The following is an 18,486-nucleotide window of genomic DNA, read 5'->3' as shown; positions in this document are numbered from 1 at the left end:
AGTTTCAACTGGAGATTCTAGATTCTAGATAAAGGTAAGTCAATAATAGAATCCGTTCCACATTGAGTGAGGCGGGTTGCAGGAAAGTATATCTTGTAGAAGGATGAAAAGTCTGATAGGGAAATATGTACGAAAAATAGGGTATTTACAGGCTATTTACAGACATACGATAAAAACACAACTGCACTACTACGCCATCTTGGAAGAACTCTTCTGCTCTGTTCTGCTCTGTTCTGTTCTGCTCTGCTCTGCTCTGTTCTGCTCTGCTCTGCTCTGTTCTGTTCTCTTCTGCTCTGTTCTGCTCTGTTCTGTTCTGCTCTGTTCTGTTCTGTTCTGCTCTGTTCTCTTCTGCTCTGTTCTCTTCTGTTCAGCACTGTTCTGCTCTGTTCTGTTCTGTTCTGTTCTGCTCTGCTCTGTTCTGCTCTGTTCTCTTCTGCTCTGCTCTGTTCTTCTCTACTCTGTTCTGTTCTGTTCTGCTCTGCTATGTTCTGCTCTGTTCTCTTCTCTTCTGTTCTGCTCTGTTCTGTTCTGCTCTGTTCTCTTCTGTTCTGTTCTGCTCTGCTCTGTTCTCTTCTGCTCTGCTCTGTTCTGCTCTGTTCTGTTCTGTTCTGCTCTGCCCTGTTCTACTCTGTTCTGTTCTCTTCTGCTCTGTTCTGCTCTGTTCTGCTCTGCTCTGCTCTGTTCTGCTCTGTTCTGCTCTGTTCTGCTCTGTTCTGTTCTGTTCTCGTCTCCTCTGTTCTGCTCTGTTCTGCTCTGTTCTGCTCTGTCCTGTTCTGTTCTCTTCTGCTCTGTTCTGCTCTGTTCTGTTCTGCTCTGCTCTGTTCTGCTCTGTTCTGCTCTGTTCTATGTGCTGTAGACACACTGCATGTGCCTGCCTGCCTGCCTATCTGTCTGTCTGTCTGTCTGGGAGATAAGAGCAGGAGAAGGGTGAAGGGGAGAGAGAAATAGAGAGAGAGAGTTCCTTTGGAACCTTTGTGAGTGTAATGTTTACTGTTCATTTTATATTGTTATATATTTCACCTACTTTGGCAATGTAAACATATGTTTCCCATGCCAATAAAGCCCTTTTTTATTTTATTTTTATTTTATTTCACCTTTATTTAACCAGGTAAGCCAGTTGAGAACAAGTTCTCATTTACAACTGCGACCTGGCCAAGATAAAGCATAGCAGTGCGATAAAAACAACAACACAGAGTTACATATGGGGTAAAAAAACATAAAGTCAAAAAATACAACAGAAAATATATATACAGTGTGTGCAAATGTAGCAAGTTATGGAGGTAAGGCAATAAATAGGCTATAGTGCAAAATAATTACAATTAATATTAACACTGGAATGCTAGATGTGCAATAGATTATGTGCAAATAGAGATACTGGGGTGCAAAAGAGCAAAATAAATAACAATATAGGGATGAGGTAGTTGGGTGGGCTAATTTCAGATGGGCTGTGTACAGGTGCAGTGATCGGTAAGGTGCTCTGACAACTGATGCTTAAAGTTAGTGAGGGAGATAAGAGTCTCCAGCTTCAGAGATTTTTGCAATTCGTTCCGGTCATTGGCAGCAGAGAACTGGAAGGAATGGCGGCCAAAGGAGGTGTTGGCTTTGGGAATGACCAGTGAGATATACCTGCTGGAGCGCAGACTACGGGTGGGTGCTGCTATTGTGACCAATGAGCTAAGATAAGGCGGGGATTTGCCTAGCAGTGATTTATAGATGGCCTGGAGCCAGTGGGTTTGACGACGAACATGTAGTGAGGACCAGCCAACAAGAGCGTACAGGTCACAGTGGTGGGTAGTGTATGGGGCTTTGGAGACAAAACGGATGGCACTGTGATAGACTACATCCAATTTGCTGAGTAGAGTGTTGGAGGCTATTTTGTAAATGACATCGCCGAAGTCAAGGATCGGTAGGATAGTCAGTTTTACGACGGCATGTTTGGCATCATGAGTGAAGGAGGCTTTGTTGCGAAATAGGAAGCCTTTGAATTGAATTGAATTGAGAGAGAGAGAGAGCGAGCAAGAGAGAGTAGTATACCCTATACACATATTTTCTCAGTGTGTGTTTACTGGAGTATACCCTATAAACATATCTTCTCAGTGTGTTTACTGTAGTATACCCTATAAACATATCTTCTCAGTGTGTTTACTGTAGTATACCCTATAAACATATCTTCTCAGTCTGTGTTTACTGTAGTATACCCTATAAACATATCTTCTCAGTCTGTGTTTACTGTAGTATACCTTATAAACATATCTTCTCAGTGTGTTTACTGTAATATACCTTATAAAGATATCTTCTCAGTCTGTGTTTACTGTAGTATACCCTATAAACATGTCTTTATAGGGTATGTTTATAAGGGCGGCAGGTAGCTTAGTGGGTAAGAGCATAGTGCCAGTAACCGAAAGGTCGCTGGTTCTAATCCCCGAGCCGACTACGTGAAAAATCTGTCGATGTGCCCTTGAGCAAGGCACTTAACCCTAATTGCTCCTGTAAGTCGCTCTGGATAAGAGCGTCTGCTAAATGACTAAAAAACAAAAAACAAAAATATATCTTCTCAGTCTGTGTTTACTGTAGTATACCATATTATCAGTGTGTTTACTGTAGTATACCCTATAAACATATATTCTTAGTGTGTTTACTGTAGTATACCCTATAAACATATCTTCTCAGTCTGTGTTTACTGTAGTATACCCTATCAACATATATTCTCAGTCTGTGTTTACTTTAGTATACCTTATAAACATATCTTCTCAGTGTGTTTACTGTAGTATAACCTATAAACATATCTTCTCAGTCTGTTTACTGTAGTATACCTTATAAACATATATTCTCAGTGTGTTTACTGTAGTATACCCTATAAACATATATTCTTAGTGTGTTTACTGTAGTATACCCTATAAACATATCTTCTCAGTCTGTGTTTACTGTAGTATACCCTATAAACATATATTCTCAGTGTGTTTACTGTAGTATACCCTATAAACATATCTTCTCAGTCTGTGTTTACTGTAGTATACCCTATAAACATATATTCTCAGTCTGTGTTTACTGTAGTATACCTTATAAACATATCTTCTCAGTGTGTTTACTGTAGTATACCTTATAAACATATCTTCTCAGTCTGTGTTTACTGTAGTATACCCTATTAACATATCTTCTCAGTCTGTGTTTACTGTAGTATACCCTATAAACATATATTCTCAGTCTGTGTTTACTGTAGTATACCTTATAAACATATATTCTCAGTGTGTTTACTGTAGTATACCTTATAAACATATCTTCTCAGTGTGTTTACTGTAGTATAACCTATAAACATATCTTCTCAGTCTGTTTACTGTAGTATACCTTATAAACATATATTCTCAGTGTGTTTACTGTAGTATACCCTATAAACATATATTCTTAGTGTGTTTACTGTAGTATACCCTATAAAAATATCTTCTCAGTCTGTGTTTACTGTAGTATACCCTATAAACATATATTCTCAGTGTGTTTACTGTAGTATACCCTATAAACATATCTTCTCAGTCTGTGTTTACTGTAGTATACCCTATAAACATATATTCTCAGTCTGTGTTTACTGTAGTATACCTTATAAACATATCTTCTCAGTGTGTTTACTGTAGTATACCTTATAAACATATCTTCTCAGTCTGTGTTTACTGTAGTATACCCTATAAACATATCTTCTCAGTCTGTGTTTACTGTAGTATACCCTATAAACATATATTCTCAGTCTGTGTTTACTGTAGTATACCTTATAAACATATCTTCTCAGTGTGTTTACTGTAGTATACCTTATAAACATATCTTCTCAGTCTGTGTTTACTGTAGTATACCCTATAAACATATCTTCTCAGTCTGTTTACTGTAGTATACCTTATAAACATATATTCTTAGTGTGTTTACTGTAGTATAGCCTATAAACATATCTTCTCAGTCTGTGTTTGCTGTAGTATACCCTATAAACATATATTCTCAGTCTGTGTTTACTGTAGTATACCCTATAAACATATCTTCTCAGTCTGTTTACTGTAGTATACCCTATAAACATATATTCTTAGTGTGTTTACTGTAGTATACCCTATAAACATATCTTGTCAGTCTGTGTTTACTGTAGTATACCCTATCAACATATATTCTCAGTCTGTGTTTACTGTAGTATACCTTATAAACATATCTTCTCAGTGTGTTTACTGTAGTATAACCTATAAACATATCTTCTCAGTCTGTTTACTGTAGTATACCTTATAAACATATATTCTCAGTTTGTTTACTGTAGTATACCCTATAAACATATATTCTTAGTGTGTTTACTGTAGTATACCCTATAAACATATATTCTCAGTCTGTGTTTACTGTAGTATACCCTATAAACATATATTCTCAGTGTGTTTACTGTAGTATACCCTATAAACATATCTTCTCAGTCTGTGTTTACTGTAGTATACCCTATAAACATATATTCTCAGTCTGTGTTTACTGTAGTATACCTTATAAACATATCTTCTCAGTGTGTTTACTGTAGTATACCTTATAAACATATCTTCTCAGTCTGTGTTTACTGTAGTATACCCTATAAACATATCTTCTCAGTCTGTGTTTACTGTAGTATACCCTATAAACATATATTCTCAGTCTGTGTTTACTGTAGTATACCTTATAAACATATATTCTCAGTGTGTTTACTGTAGTATACCTTATAAACATATCTTCTCAGTGTGTTTACTGTAGTATAACCTATAAACATATCTTCTCAGTCTGTTTACTGTAGTATACCTTATAAACATATATTCTCAGTGTGTTTACTGTAGTATACCCTATAAACATATATTCTTAGTGTGTTTACTGTAGTATACCTTATAAACATATCTTCTCAGTCTGTGTTTACTGTAGTATACCCTATAAACATATATTCTCAGTTTGTTTACTGTAGTATACCCTATAAACATATCTTCTCAGTCTGTGTTTACTGTAGTATACCCTATAAACATATATTCTCAGTCTGTGTTTACTGTAGTATACCTTATAAACATATCTTCTCAGTCTGTGTTTACTGTAGTATACCCTATAAACATATCTTCTCAGTCTGTGTTTACTGTAGTATACCCTATAAACATATATTCTCAGTCTGTGTTTACTGTAGTATACCTTATAAACATATCTTCTCAGTGTGTTTACTGTAGTATACCTTATAAACATATCTTCTCAGTCTGTGTTTACTGCAGTATACCCTATAAACATATCTTCTCAGTCTGTTTACTGTAGTATACCTTATAAACATATATTCTTAGTGTGTTTACTGTAGTATAGCCTATAAACATATCTTCTCAGTCTGTGTTTGCTGTAGTATACCCTATAAACATATCTTCTCAGTCTGTGTTTACTGTAGTATACCCTATAAACATATCTTCTCAGTCTGTTTACTGTAGTATACCTTATAAACATATATTCTCAGTGTGTTTGCTGTAGTATACCCTATAAACATATCTTCTCAATCTGTTTACTCTAGTATACCTTATAAACATATCTTCTAATTTTGTTTACTGTAGTATACCCTATAAACATATCTTCTCAGGCTGTGTTTGCTGTAGTATACCCTATAAACATATCTTCTCAGTCTGTGTTTACTGTAGTATACCCTATAAACATATCTTCTCAGTCTGTTTACTGTAGTATACCTTATAAACATATATTATCAGTGTGTTTACTGTAGTATACCCTATAAACATATATTCTTAGTGTGTTTACTGTAGTATACCCTATAAACATATCTTCTCAGTCTGTGTTTACTGTAGTATACCCTATAAACATATATTCTCAGTGTGTTTACTGTAGTATACCCTATAAACATATCTTCTCAGTCTGTGTTTACTGTAGTATACCCTATAAACATATCTTCTCAGTCTGTGTTTACTGTAGTATACCTTATAAACATATCTTCTCAGTGTGTTTACTGTAGTATACCTTATACACATTTCTTCTCAGTCTGTGTTTACTGTAGTATACCCTATAAACATATATTCTCAGTCTGTGTTTACTGTAGTATACCTTATAAACATATATTCTCTTTGTGTTTACTGTAGTATACCCTATAAACAGATCTTCTCAGTCTGTGAATTACTGTAGTATACCTTATAAACATATCTTCTCATTGTGTTTACTGTAGTATACCCTATAAACATATCTTCTCCGTTTGTTTACTGTAGTATACCCTATAAACATATCTTCTCAGTCTGTGTCTACTGTAGTATACCCTATTAACATATCTTCTCAGTTTTGGAGCAACAGCGGTGAGGTCATTTCCTTCTAATTTGGTCCTGCTGTTTCAAAGGCATCCTCTCTCCCTTGAGTAATGCATGGCCCAAAAGAGGGGCATACTTTTTCCCCTCTCCATCAGATACCATTCAATCACACAGAATTTGGGAGCATCCTCCAGCAACAATGATGGTGTGATTTCCATCTTGGCAATATGGAAACTCAATTCACTTGCAAATGCCTCTCTGTATAAGACTGCATTATGTGCTTTTATTGTATATTGAAAACATTTCTAATGTATCCAATGAAAAATACAGTGCTTGGCGACCAACCTGAATAATGTGATTGTGCATTGCAGCGGTTGGATGGGCTCCCCTACGCTACTGACTGTTCTGTGGTATAACAGACTTTTATTGAGTAGATGCATACAGGGCAACACACAAACACACTCACACACACCTTTTATTGGGTAGACACAGGGACAGGTTGTCAGGGCTACTATCAGAACTGCTGCTGCACATGAAGAATTACTGTCATTTCATTTCATTTGGTGATTATTATTGCTGGTCTCTGTGTGAGTAGTCAGATGTTGTGTGTGTGAGTGTGTGTGTGCGTGTGTGTGTGTGTATATGTGTGTGTGTGGTGTGTGTGGTGTGTGTGGAGTGTGTGGAGTGTGAAAGCCTCACCAGCCTGAAGCCTCTTCATTCAGTCTCCATTTACACTCACTGCTGATAGGAGAGACAGACCGGCCGGTCCAGAAAGACAAGTATTTTAACCATTATATTTCAGTAAATGGTGGATGAAGCATTTATGATTCACTACTGGATTCAGTCTGATCCTCTTGTACATATTGTCTACTTCTCTGTCATCTCTGTCTGAACATCCTCACCTCCAGTCACAACAAGGATAGCAGGACAACTTCTGTTCTTCATGGATTCCTTGATGTATCTTGACAAAACAAGGCATGTCATGTCACAAGAGTTATTTTGGTATAGTATGCTTCAGTAGATAGCCACCATGGGGGAAGTTGAATGGGCCGATAGGAAACACACGCACACACACACACGCCTTCAAATGTCAACCAGACTTCCTGCTGGGAGGACAATCAATTGTGACCCCTGACCTCTAACCTCTGCCATCATGCTGCAGCACTTATGTTGATCCGCCATCGGAGGTCAGCCATTTTAAGATTAGCACAAGGTCAAGGAGCAGGCTGGACACAAAAGAAGGATGAAGGGCGAGAAGAAATTAGTTGATTCTTGTGGATGGATGGATGACAAGATGGATGACAGGAAACCCCAGACACAGAACATGACTCTTGTAGTCATGTAGAGAACCGCTATGACCCTTACAGCTGTGGTGGATGTACTGTTGACCCTGGGGTTCATCTATAACATACAGGATGTATCTTTAGAACTAAAATAGTCTCAAAACGTGTTTATTTCACCCATTGATGTAGTGGTAAAAACATTTGTGGGTAAACTGATCGTGTTCACAGAGTAAAGTAACGCTCCCTATACTTTCAATGTATTTTTCCTCAAAAGATGGGTAAACGCTCGCACCAGATAATAAAGGAGAGTAAACAGTGTTTACGTGTGTTTACCCTCCACTACACCACTGGTTACACCACCACATTCAAGTAGGTATCCATAGAGACCATCCATAGAGATCATCCATAGAGACCATCCATAGAGACCATCCATAGAGACCATCCATAGAGACCATCCATAGAGACCATCCATCCATAGAGATCATCCATCCATAGAGACCATCCATAGAGACCATCCATAGACACCATCCATAGAGACCATCCATCCATAGAGACCCTCCATTCATAGAGACCATCCATAGAGACCATCCATAGAGACCATCCATAGAGACCATCCATCCATAGAGACCATCCATCCATAGAGACCATCCATAGATACCATCCATAGAGACCATCCATAGAGGCCATCCATAGAGACCATCCATAGAGACCATCCATAGAGACCATCCATAGAGACCATCCATAGAGACCATTCAAGCTACAACATGTGGCCTACATACAGTAGCACACCAGTTGTGAATGAGGGCCCAGCCAACATCTCTGACTGATATAATGGTCTTTAATGCAACTTTACTGTCTACACAGTGGCTAAGCTAATTATCACAAGCCTTTAGGCTTTAGCTCATCGGTCTAACACAGTCTTGATGCACACAGGAGACCGGGGTTTGAAACCTAGTCAAACTCATACAGTAGGGCCAACATCCTTGCTAATACACAGTGAGGCTAACACTAAGCTAATGTAATTATGACAGCTAATTGGCTGTCATAGGTCTCCTCCTCTGAGGTAAACAAACTAATTTAGACAGAAGCCTCCTTGCACCAGACACAGCATTCCCAGTGCAGCAACCTTGGAGTAATTAAAACAAATAGGTAATTAGCTAGACGCTAAACAAGTACACAGTACTACACACAGCCAAGCAAGAAGGTCATTGTAATGTCATGAATAGACAGCTACGCTAAGAGGCTAGGCTAGTGTTAGCTAAGCAGTTCATTGTAATGCTATGACTAGACAGCTATGCTAAGAGCCTGGGCTAGGCTAGTGTTAGCTAAGCAGTTCATTGTGATGTCATGACTAAACAGCTACGCTAAGAGCCCTGGCTAAGCTAGGCTAGTGTTAGCTAAGCAGTTCATTGTAATGCCATGACTAGACAGCTAACCATGGGTTGTCACTATCTGGGCAAGTGGTTAAATCAAAAACCCCACACATTTCTACCATTTCTCTTCTTAAAATCGGATTTTAAACTTAAAACGGCTAACAATATGCTTAAATTCAGACAAAAATGTTTTCATACATTTTTACGATACAGCCAATTTTGACTTGTGAATCAAATTAAATCAAATGTATTTATAAAGCAGATGTCACAAAGCGCTAAACAGAAGCCCAGCCTAAAACCTCAAACAGCAAGCAATGCAGCTGTAGAAGCACAGTGTCTAGGAAAAACTCTCAAGAAAGGCAGGAAACTAGGAAGAAACCTATAGAAGAACCAGGCTCTGAGGTGTGGCCAATGTAAGCCTATTAGCTAATGTAAGCCTATTAGCTTGTTAGTTGTTGTATGCTCTGCTGTAAAAGTGTCCTTCTCTGGGTCCTGTTGATGATATCACTATGGTAGGCTAGTGTTAGCCTGTTAGCGCTGTATGCTCTAATGTGGAAGTGTCCTTCTCTGGGTCATGTTGATGATATCACTATGATAGGCTAGCGTTAGCCTGTTAGTGCTTTATGCTCTGCTGTAGAAGTGTCCTTATCTGGGTCCTGTTGATTATATCACTATGCTAGGCTAGCGTTAGCACTGTATGCTCTGCTGTAGAAGTGTTCTTCTCTGTGTCCTGTTAATTATATCACTATGATAGGCTAGCGTTAGCCTGTTAGCGCTGTATGCTCTGCTGTAGAAGTGTTCTTCTCTGTGTCCTGTTAATTATATGTTAACTAACAGGTGAAAGGCAAATGAGAGACACCCTAAGAGTTGTCATCACAACCCACTTAGTATAATGAATAACCAACCAATAACACGTCATCATTTAGTCGATCTATGGCAGGTTAGTGTTTTTCGTCATTAATCTTGTTATAGAGGCAGCTCTGCAGTGTGGTAACAAGCTATCACAGCCGCAAAGTCATAACTTCGGATTTTAAACCTAACCCTAACCTTAACCCTAACCTTAACTACACTGCTAACCCTAATGCCTAACCCTAACCTTAAATTAAGACCAAAAAGCTATTTTTTGGTTTCATGAATTTTTTCAATATAGCCAATTTTGACTTTGCACCTGGCCCATTTAGCGTAAATCACTAATTTCTGCCTCCAGGAAAAGACTCATCCCAATAAACGTCAACCTGCATATCTATGTCTGTCACCAGGTTCAGGTGCAGGATGACGGTTAGCAGTCTGGGTTTGGTGGTCGACCGAGGCGTGACTGGAGGGGCATTGATCTCTCTCCGCACACTTCCTGTGAGAATGGTAACTGTAGGCTAGGGAAGCGTCCCAAATTGCAGGGGGGGGGGGGGGCTGTAGCTAGGCAACAGGAAGGGCCTGACTGACTAACTGAAACCACTGGGGCTGTTCTTGAACCAACAGCAGGGATGTGAGGAGCTGATAAAGCTGATAGAGCTGTCACACTGAAGCTGTTCAGACCTGCTGGGTTACACTATCACACAATATACAACTGATCCTGCTGCACATCACCACAGTCATCCTCACAGTGACACGTCTTCACAAACGACCAATTCACCACACCTCCTCAAGCTGAATATCACCCCTGAATAGTCTAACATACACGTATGCAGGTTACCTTTTTACGGTCATACCACTCACCCAAAATTAGCTATTTTGTCAGTATCCTGATGGAGTAAGCAGTCCAAAATGTGTTGAATGAGTATGTTACTGTATGGTATAGATACACCAGAGTGCTCCACATTGTCTTGGCAGTGGAGATACTGAACACATACCTCTTAGCCTTGCTCATATGATAGTACATGTCCTCTATGTAACTCCAGATCCCAAATGACCAGCTGGCGCTGTGCATTAGTCACAATCCCACTGCAGACACTAGTGTTGAACACATAGCGCTGTGCGTTAGTCAGAATCCCATTGGAGACACTAACTGTTGTATTTTTTAATATCGAGGAATATTTCACTTTTTCTGGTCATAGAAGTAACAACATTAATTTGTGCATGAGGCAGAAATAATATGGTGAAACTCGAGTTTCGCCAACAGCTCAAAGACAGTGTCCCTTTTTTGGTCAGTCTTAACGGAGGGGGGAGAGCTGAGGGACGGTCCGACTGTGAGAGGCAGACCCTTGATGCACACCCTCCGCTGAGACTGACCATCAGATGCAGGTACCATCAGTCCAGTAAAATAAAGAAAGCAAAATATTTCAACCTATGCTCACTTAGCTCGCAAGTAATACAACAAATGATGTATTTGGACTCAGAAAGTTATCTGGGCTCCAAACAGTTTGGTGACCACTGGTCTATACTGTCTCAAAGTGGAGGTGAGAAGTTATCTGGGCTCCAAACAGTTTGGTGACCACTGATCTATACTGTCTCAAAGTGGAGGTGAGAATCTCACAGTGTAACAGACTGGTACATGGCAGTCAATGACCTAGTTTCCCAGACCCAGATCAAGCCTACTCCTAGATTAAATGTTCCAGAAATGGATTCTGATTCCACAGTATACAGTTACAGCATGCTCTTCCTGTCTTATTCCACAGTATACAGTTACAGCATGCTCTTCCTGTCTTATTCCACAGTATACAGTTACAGCATTCTCTTCCTGTCTGATGATATGGCACTGAGGTTACAGCATGCTCTTCCTGTCTGATGATATGGCACTGAGTTTACAGCATGCTCTTCCTGTCTGATGACATGGCGCTGAGGTTACAGCATGCTCTTCCTGTCTGATGACATGCCACTGAGGTTACAGCATGCACTTCCTGTCTGATGACATGGCACTGAGGTTACAGTATGCTCTTCCTGTCTGATGACATGGCACTGAGGTAACAGCATGCTCTTCCTGTCTGATGACATGCCACTGAGGTTACAGCATGCTCTTCCTGTCTGATGACATGGCACTGAGGTTACAGTATGCTCTTCCTGTCTGATGACATGGCACTGAGCTTACAGTACGCTCTTCCTAATTTACAGATGTATAGCAACAGCATTCTGCCATGCACCAGACAGTCTGATGACATGGCACTGAGCTTACTGGACAGATTACTGTCATGTTTGTTGTTGAGATGAATTAATAAGGATAGTTATATATATATATATACCAAATAGCCTTGGTTTCTCAAATGACTGCCTCGCCTGGTTCACCAACTACTTCTCAGATAGAGTTCAGTGTGTCAAATTGGAGGGCCTGTTGTCTGGACCTATGGCAGTCTCTATGGGGGTGCCACAGGGTTCAATTCTTGGGCCGACACTTTTCTCCGTGTATATCAATGATGTCGCTCTTGCTGCTGGTGACTCTCAGATCCACCTCTACGCAGACGACACCATTTTGTATACATCTGGCCCTTCATTGGACACTGTGTTAACAAACCTCCAAACGAGCTTCAATGCCATACAACACTCCTTCAGTAGCCTCCAACTGCTCTTAAACACTAGTAAAACTAAATGCATGCTTTTCAATCGAACGCTGCTGGCACCCGCCCACCCGACTAGAATCACCACTCTCGACGGGTCTGACCTAGAGTATGTGGACAACTACAAATACCTAGGTGTCTGGTTGGACTGTAAACTCAACTTCCAGACTCACATAAAGAATCTCCAATCCAAAGTTAAATCTAGAATTGGCTTCCTATTTCGCAACAAAGCCTCCTTCACTCATGCTGCCAAACATGCCCTCGTAAAACTGACTATCCTACCGATCCTTGACTTCGGCGATGTCATTTACAAAATAGCCTCCAACACTCTACTCAGCAAATTGGATGTAGTCTATCACAGTGCCATCCGTTTTGTCTCCAAAGCCCCATACACTACCCACCACTGTGACCTGTACGCTCTTGTTGGCTGGTCCTCACTACATGTTCGTCGTCAAACCCACTGGCTCCAGGCCATCTATAAATCATTGCTAGGCAAATCCCCGCCTTATCTTAGCTCATTGGTCACCATAGCAGCACCCACCCGTAGTCTGCGCTCCAGCAGGTATATCTCACTGGTCATTCCCAAAGCCAACACCTCCTTTGGCCGCCATTCCTTCCAGTTCTCTGCTGCCAATGACTGGAACGAATTGCAAAAATCTCTGAAGCTGGAGACTCTTATCTCCCTCAATAACTTTAAGCATCAGTTGTCAGAGCACCTTACCGATCACTGCACCTGTACACAGCCCATCTGAAATTAGCCCACCCAACTACCTCATCCCTATATTGTTATTTATTTTGCTCTTTTGCAACCCAGTATCTCTATTTGCACATAATCTCTTGCACATCTAGCATTCCAGTGTTAATACTATTGTAATTATTTTGCACTATAGCCTATTTATTGCCTTACCTCCATAACTTGCTACATTTGCACACACTGTATATATATTTTCTGTTGTATTTTTGACTTTATGTTTTTTACCCCATATGTAACTCTGTGTTGTTTTTATTGCACTGCTTTGCTTTATCTTGGCCAGGTCGCAGTTGTAAATGAGAACCTGTTCTCAACTGGCTTACCTGGTTAAATAAAGGTGAAATAAAAAATAAAATAAAATAAATATCAAGGGTGGGAAACTGCATGTTGGGAGCAGTTGGCTACTGTCTGTGAGCCTGTTTTCCAGAGCCAGATTAATACCACTCCTGGATTAAATAGTCAAGGAAATGTACTATGTATTCAGCAAGGGCATGAAGTTGAGGATATTTATAGACTACAGTGGCTTGCGAAAGTATTCACCCCCCCCCCTTTGGCATTTTTCCTATTTTGTTGCCTTACAACCTGGAATTAAAATAGATTTTTTTGGGGGGGGTTGTATAATTTGATTTACACAACATGCCTACCACTTTGAAGATGCAAAAAAAAAATTTGGTGTGAAACAAACAAGAAATAAGACAAAATATCAGAAAACTTGAGCGTGCATAACTATTCACCCCCCCAAAACCAATACTTTGTAGAGCCACCTTTTGCAGCAATTACAGCTGCAAGTCTCTTGGGGTATGTCTCTATAAGCTTGGCACATCTAGCCACTGGGATTTTTGCCCATTCTTCAAGGCAAAACTGCTCCAGCTCCTTCAAGTTGGATGGGTTCCGCTGGTGTACAGCAATCTTTAAGTCATACCACAGATTCTCAATTGGATTGAGGTCTGGGCTTTGACTAGGCCATTCCAAGACATTTAAATGTTTCCCTTTAAACTACTCGAGTGTTGCTTTAGCAGTATGCTTAGGGTCATTGTCCTGCTGGAAGGTGAACCTCCGTCCCAGTCTCAAATCTCTGGAAGACTGAAACAGGTTTCCCTCAAGAATTTCCCCGTATTTAGCGCCATCCATCAATCCTTCAATTCTGACCAGTTTCCAAGTCCCTGCCGATGAAAAACAGCATGATGCTGCCACCAACATGCTTTACTGTGGGGATGGTGTTCTTCGGGGTGATGAGAGGTGTTGGGTTTGCGCCAGACAAAGCGTTTTCTTTGATGGCCAAAAAGCTCAATTTTAGTCTCATCTGACCAGAGTACCTTCTTCCATATGTTTGGGGAGTCTCCCACATGCCTTTTGGTGAACACCAAACGTGTTTGCTTATTTTTTTCTTTAAGCAATGACTTTTTTCTGGCCACTCTTCCATACAGCCCAGCTCTGTGAAGTGTACGGCTTAAAGTGGTCCTATGGACAGATACTCCAATCTCCGCTGTGGAGCTTTGCAGCTCCTTCAGGGTTATCTTTGTTTTTTTTGTTGCCTCTCTGATTAATGCCCTCCTTGCCTGGTCCATGAGTTTTGGTGGGCGGCCCTCTCTTGGCAGGTTTGTTGTGGTGCCATATTCTTTCAATTTTTTTATAATGGATTTAATGGTGCTCCGTGGGATGTTCAAAGTTTCTGATATTATTTTATAACCCAACTCTGATCTGTACTTCTCCACAACTTTGTCCCTGACCTGTTTGGAGAGCTCCTTGGTCTTCATGGTGTCGCTTGCTTGGTGGTGCCCCTTTGGACTATTTTGTGTATGTCCATTAGATGAAATCCAAATGAAAATCCATTGAAATTGCAGGTTGTAATGCAAAAAAATAGGAAAAACGGCAAGGGGGATGAATACTTTTGCAAGTCACTGTAAATATACAGACAGACAGACTGTAATGTTAAATAATCTAAATCAGAGATGGGCAGGTAACCTAGCGGTTAGATAGTTGGGCTAGTAACCGAAAGGTCAATGGTTAGAATACCCGATCCGACAAGGTGAAAACTTGTCAATGTGCCCTTGAGCAAGGCACTTGACCCTAATTGCTCCAGGGGCATCGTACTACTATGGCTGACCCTGTAAAACCAACACATTTCACTGCACCTGTCCGGTGTATGTGACAAGTAAACAACTTTTTTGTAAATCTTTTTTTAATGTTACATCGTCTAAATCCACCAGACATTCCATCGATGTCTCACCCACTGATTTACAAAGCAGTGTAAAAAGATACTGTTGAACCAGATGGGAGTAAACATTATACATTACAACATTACAACAAAGACTCTTTATTCAACTCATCAAAAACACTAGCTACCAGGAAATGACACAAAAGCTCTAGAATGTCTAGGCATGACTCTATATGCTAGTTATTTCAATGCAGCTTGTGTTCTCTTAAAGACAACGTACTATCTCTCATTCATACCCCATAAACATAAACACGTGAATATTTTCTATTCACATCATATTAAACAAACAGAGGCCTTATAATAAGGAAACAATCAGAAGACACTGATGAAGCTTTGTTATGGGGAGAGAGAACACAAAGAGAGAAACAGGAACCTAAACTGTTAAAATGTTAAAGAACTCTCTCCTCTCCTCTCCTCTCCTCTCCTCTCCTCTCCTCTCCTCTCCTCTCCTCTCCTCTCCTCTCCTCTCCTCTCCTCTCCTCTCCTCTCCTCTCCTCTCCTCTCCTCTCCTCTCCTCTCCTCTTCTCTTCTCTTCTCACTGCCTTCTTGGCACATACAAATACTGAGACGGCATCCCAAATGGCACCCTATTCCCTATATAGTGCACTATTTTTGACCAGAGCCCTATGTGAGGCCTATGGGCCCTGGTCAAAGGTAGTGCACTAAATAGGGAACAGGGTGCCATTTGGGACAGAGTCAGAGACAGAGAGAGACAGGCCCTAACTGTTGCTTCATGCACTCTGACACTATCTGCTCATAAAGCCCTGTCAACACCCAGCAGCACGGCACGGAGAAGACACACACACACACTTAGACACACACACAAACTTAGACACACACTACACACACACACGCTTAGAGACACACACACGAGAAACTCAGTGACCTGACAGACAGGCCCTACCTCACCTCACCTCATCCTCCCCCTCTCCTCTCCTCTCCTCTCCTCTCCTCTCCCTCTCCTCTCCTCTCCTCCTCTCCTCTCCTCTCTCTCCTCTCCTCTCCTCTCCTCTCCTCTCCTCTCCTCTCCTCTCCTCTCCTCTCCTCCCTCCCTCCCTCCCTCCCTCCCTCCCTCCCTCTCCTTCTCCTCACCCCCATCCTCCCTCTCCTCTCCTCTCCTCTCCTCTCCTCTCCTCTCCTCTCCTCTCCTCTCCTCTCCTCTCCCTCTCCTCTCCTCTCCTCTCCTCTCCTCTCCCTCTCCTCTCCTCTCCTCTCCTCTCCTCTCCTCCCTCCCTCCCTCCCTCCCTCCCTCCCTCCCTCCCTCCCTCCCTCCCTCTCCTTTTTCCTCACCCCATCCTCCCTCCCTCCCTCTCCTCTCCTCTCCTCTCCTCTCCTCTCCTCTCCTCTCCCTCTCCTCTCCTCTCCTCTCCTCTCCTCTCCTCTCCTCTCCTCCCTCCCTCCCTCCCTCCCTCCCTCCCTCCCTCCCTCCCTCCCTCCCTCCCTCCCTCCCTCTCCTTCTCCTCACCCCATCCTCCCTCCCTCCCTCCCTCTCCTCCTCCTCACCCCATCCTCCCTCCCTTTCCTCTCCTCCTCCTTCTCCTCTCCCCCATCCTCCCTCCCCCTCTCTTCTCCCCTCCACCCCTACCTCGACCCCGCAGACATACACCGTACACCCTCCCCTCTCTCCTTCATCTCTCCTCCTCTCTCTCCCCCTCTTCTCCCCCTTTACTTCTCCCCTCCAGCTCTGCCTCAACTCACCTCACCTCACAGACACACACCTTACATACACCCTCCCCTCTCCTCCTACCCCTCCTCTCCTCCTCTCCTCCTCTCCTCCTCCCCTCCCCTCCTCTCCTCCTCTCCTCCTCTCCTCCTCCCCTCCCCTCCCCTTCCCCTCTCCTCCTCTCCTCCTCCCCTCCTACCCCTCCTACCCCTCCTCTCCTCCTCTCCTCCTCTCCTCCTCTCCTCCTCCCCTCCCCTCCTACCCCTCCTCTCCTCCCCTTCTTCTCTCCCTGAGGCAGGCTGTGCTGCCAGTGCTGACAAGCCACTTCCTCTCACTGAGGTAAACACCTGGGCAATGAACTCACTGCTAAACAACAACACTGCTAGGCCCAGTTCACAGGCCGGTAACATACACACGCACACAGACACGCACACACACACGCACACACACATACACACACAGCTAAACAACAGTGCTGGGTTACATTCACTAGATCCACAGACACTGCATGCAGCTCCAGCTCCCCACACAAAGCCTCCACCTAGAGGACAAGCTGAAATAGCTTGACTGGGGTGTGAAGGTATGGTGGGGTGGGGGGAGGTGAGGTGAGGTGAGGTGTGGTAAGGTATGGTGGGGTGAGGTGAGGTGTGGTAAGGTATGGTGGAGTGAGGTGAGGTATGGTGTGGTGAGGTATGGTGTGGTAAGGTATGGTGGAGTGAGGTGAGGTGTGGTAAGGTATGGTGGAGTGAGGTGAGGTATGGTGTGGTGAGGTGAGGTATGGTGTGGTAAGGTGTGGTACGGTGAGGTGGGGTGGCGTGGGGTGAGGTGAGGTATGGTGTGGTGGGGTGAGGTGAGGTGAGGTGAGGTGAGGTGTGGTGTGGTATGGTGAGGTGGAGTGAGGTGTAGTGGTCAGTAGGACGGTGTAGGGTTGTGGGGTCAGTAGGACGGTGTAGGGTTGTGGGGTCAGTAGGACGGTGTAGTGTTGTGGGGTCAGTAGGACGGTGTAGGGTTGTAGGGTCAGTAGGACGGTGTAGGGTTGTGGGGTCAGTAGGACGGTGTAGTGTTGTGGGGTCAGTAGGACGGTGTAGGGTTGTAGGGTGGGGTCAGTAGGAGCGGTGTAGGGTTGTGGGGTCAGTAGGACGGTGTAGGGTTGTAGGGTCAGTAGGACGGTGTAGGGTTGTGGGGTCAGTAGGACGGTGTAGGGTTGTGGGGTCAGTAGGACGGTGTAGGGTTGTAGGGTGGGGTCAGTAGGACGGTGTAGGGTTGTGGGGTGGGGTCAGTAGGACGGTGTAGGGTTGTGGGGTCAGTAGGACGGTGTAGGGTTGTAGGGTCAGTAGGACGGTGTAGGGTTGTGGGGTCAGTAGGACGGTGTAGTGTTGTGGGGTCAGTAGGACGGTGTAGGGTTGTAGGGTGGGGTCAGTAGGACGGTGTAGGGTTGTGGGGTCAGTAGGACGGTGTAGGGTTGTAG

Source organism: Coregonus clupeaformis, chromosome 17, assembly GCF_020615455.1.
Source record: "Coregonus clupeaformis isolate EN_2021a chromosome 17, ASM2061545v1, whole genome shotgun sequence".
In the NCBI taxonomy this organism is placed as follows: Eukaryota; Metazoa; Chordata; class Actinopteri; order Salmoniformes; family Salmonidae; genus Coregonus; species Coregonus clupeaformis.
The sequence above is the reverse complement of the archived record's forward strand: the minus strand, read 5'-3'. Positions refer to the sequence as shown.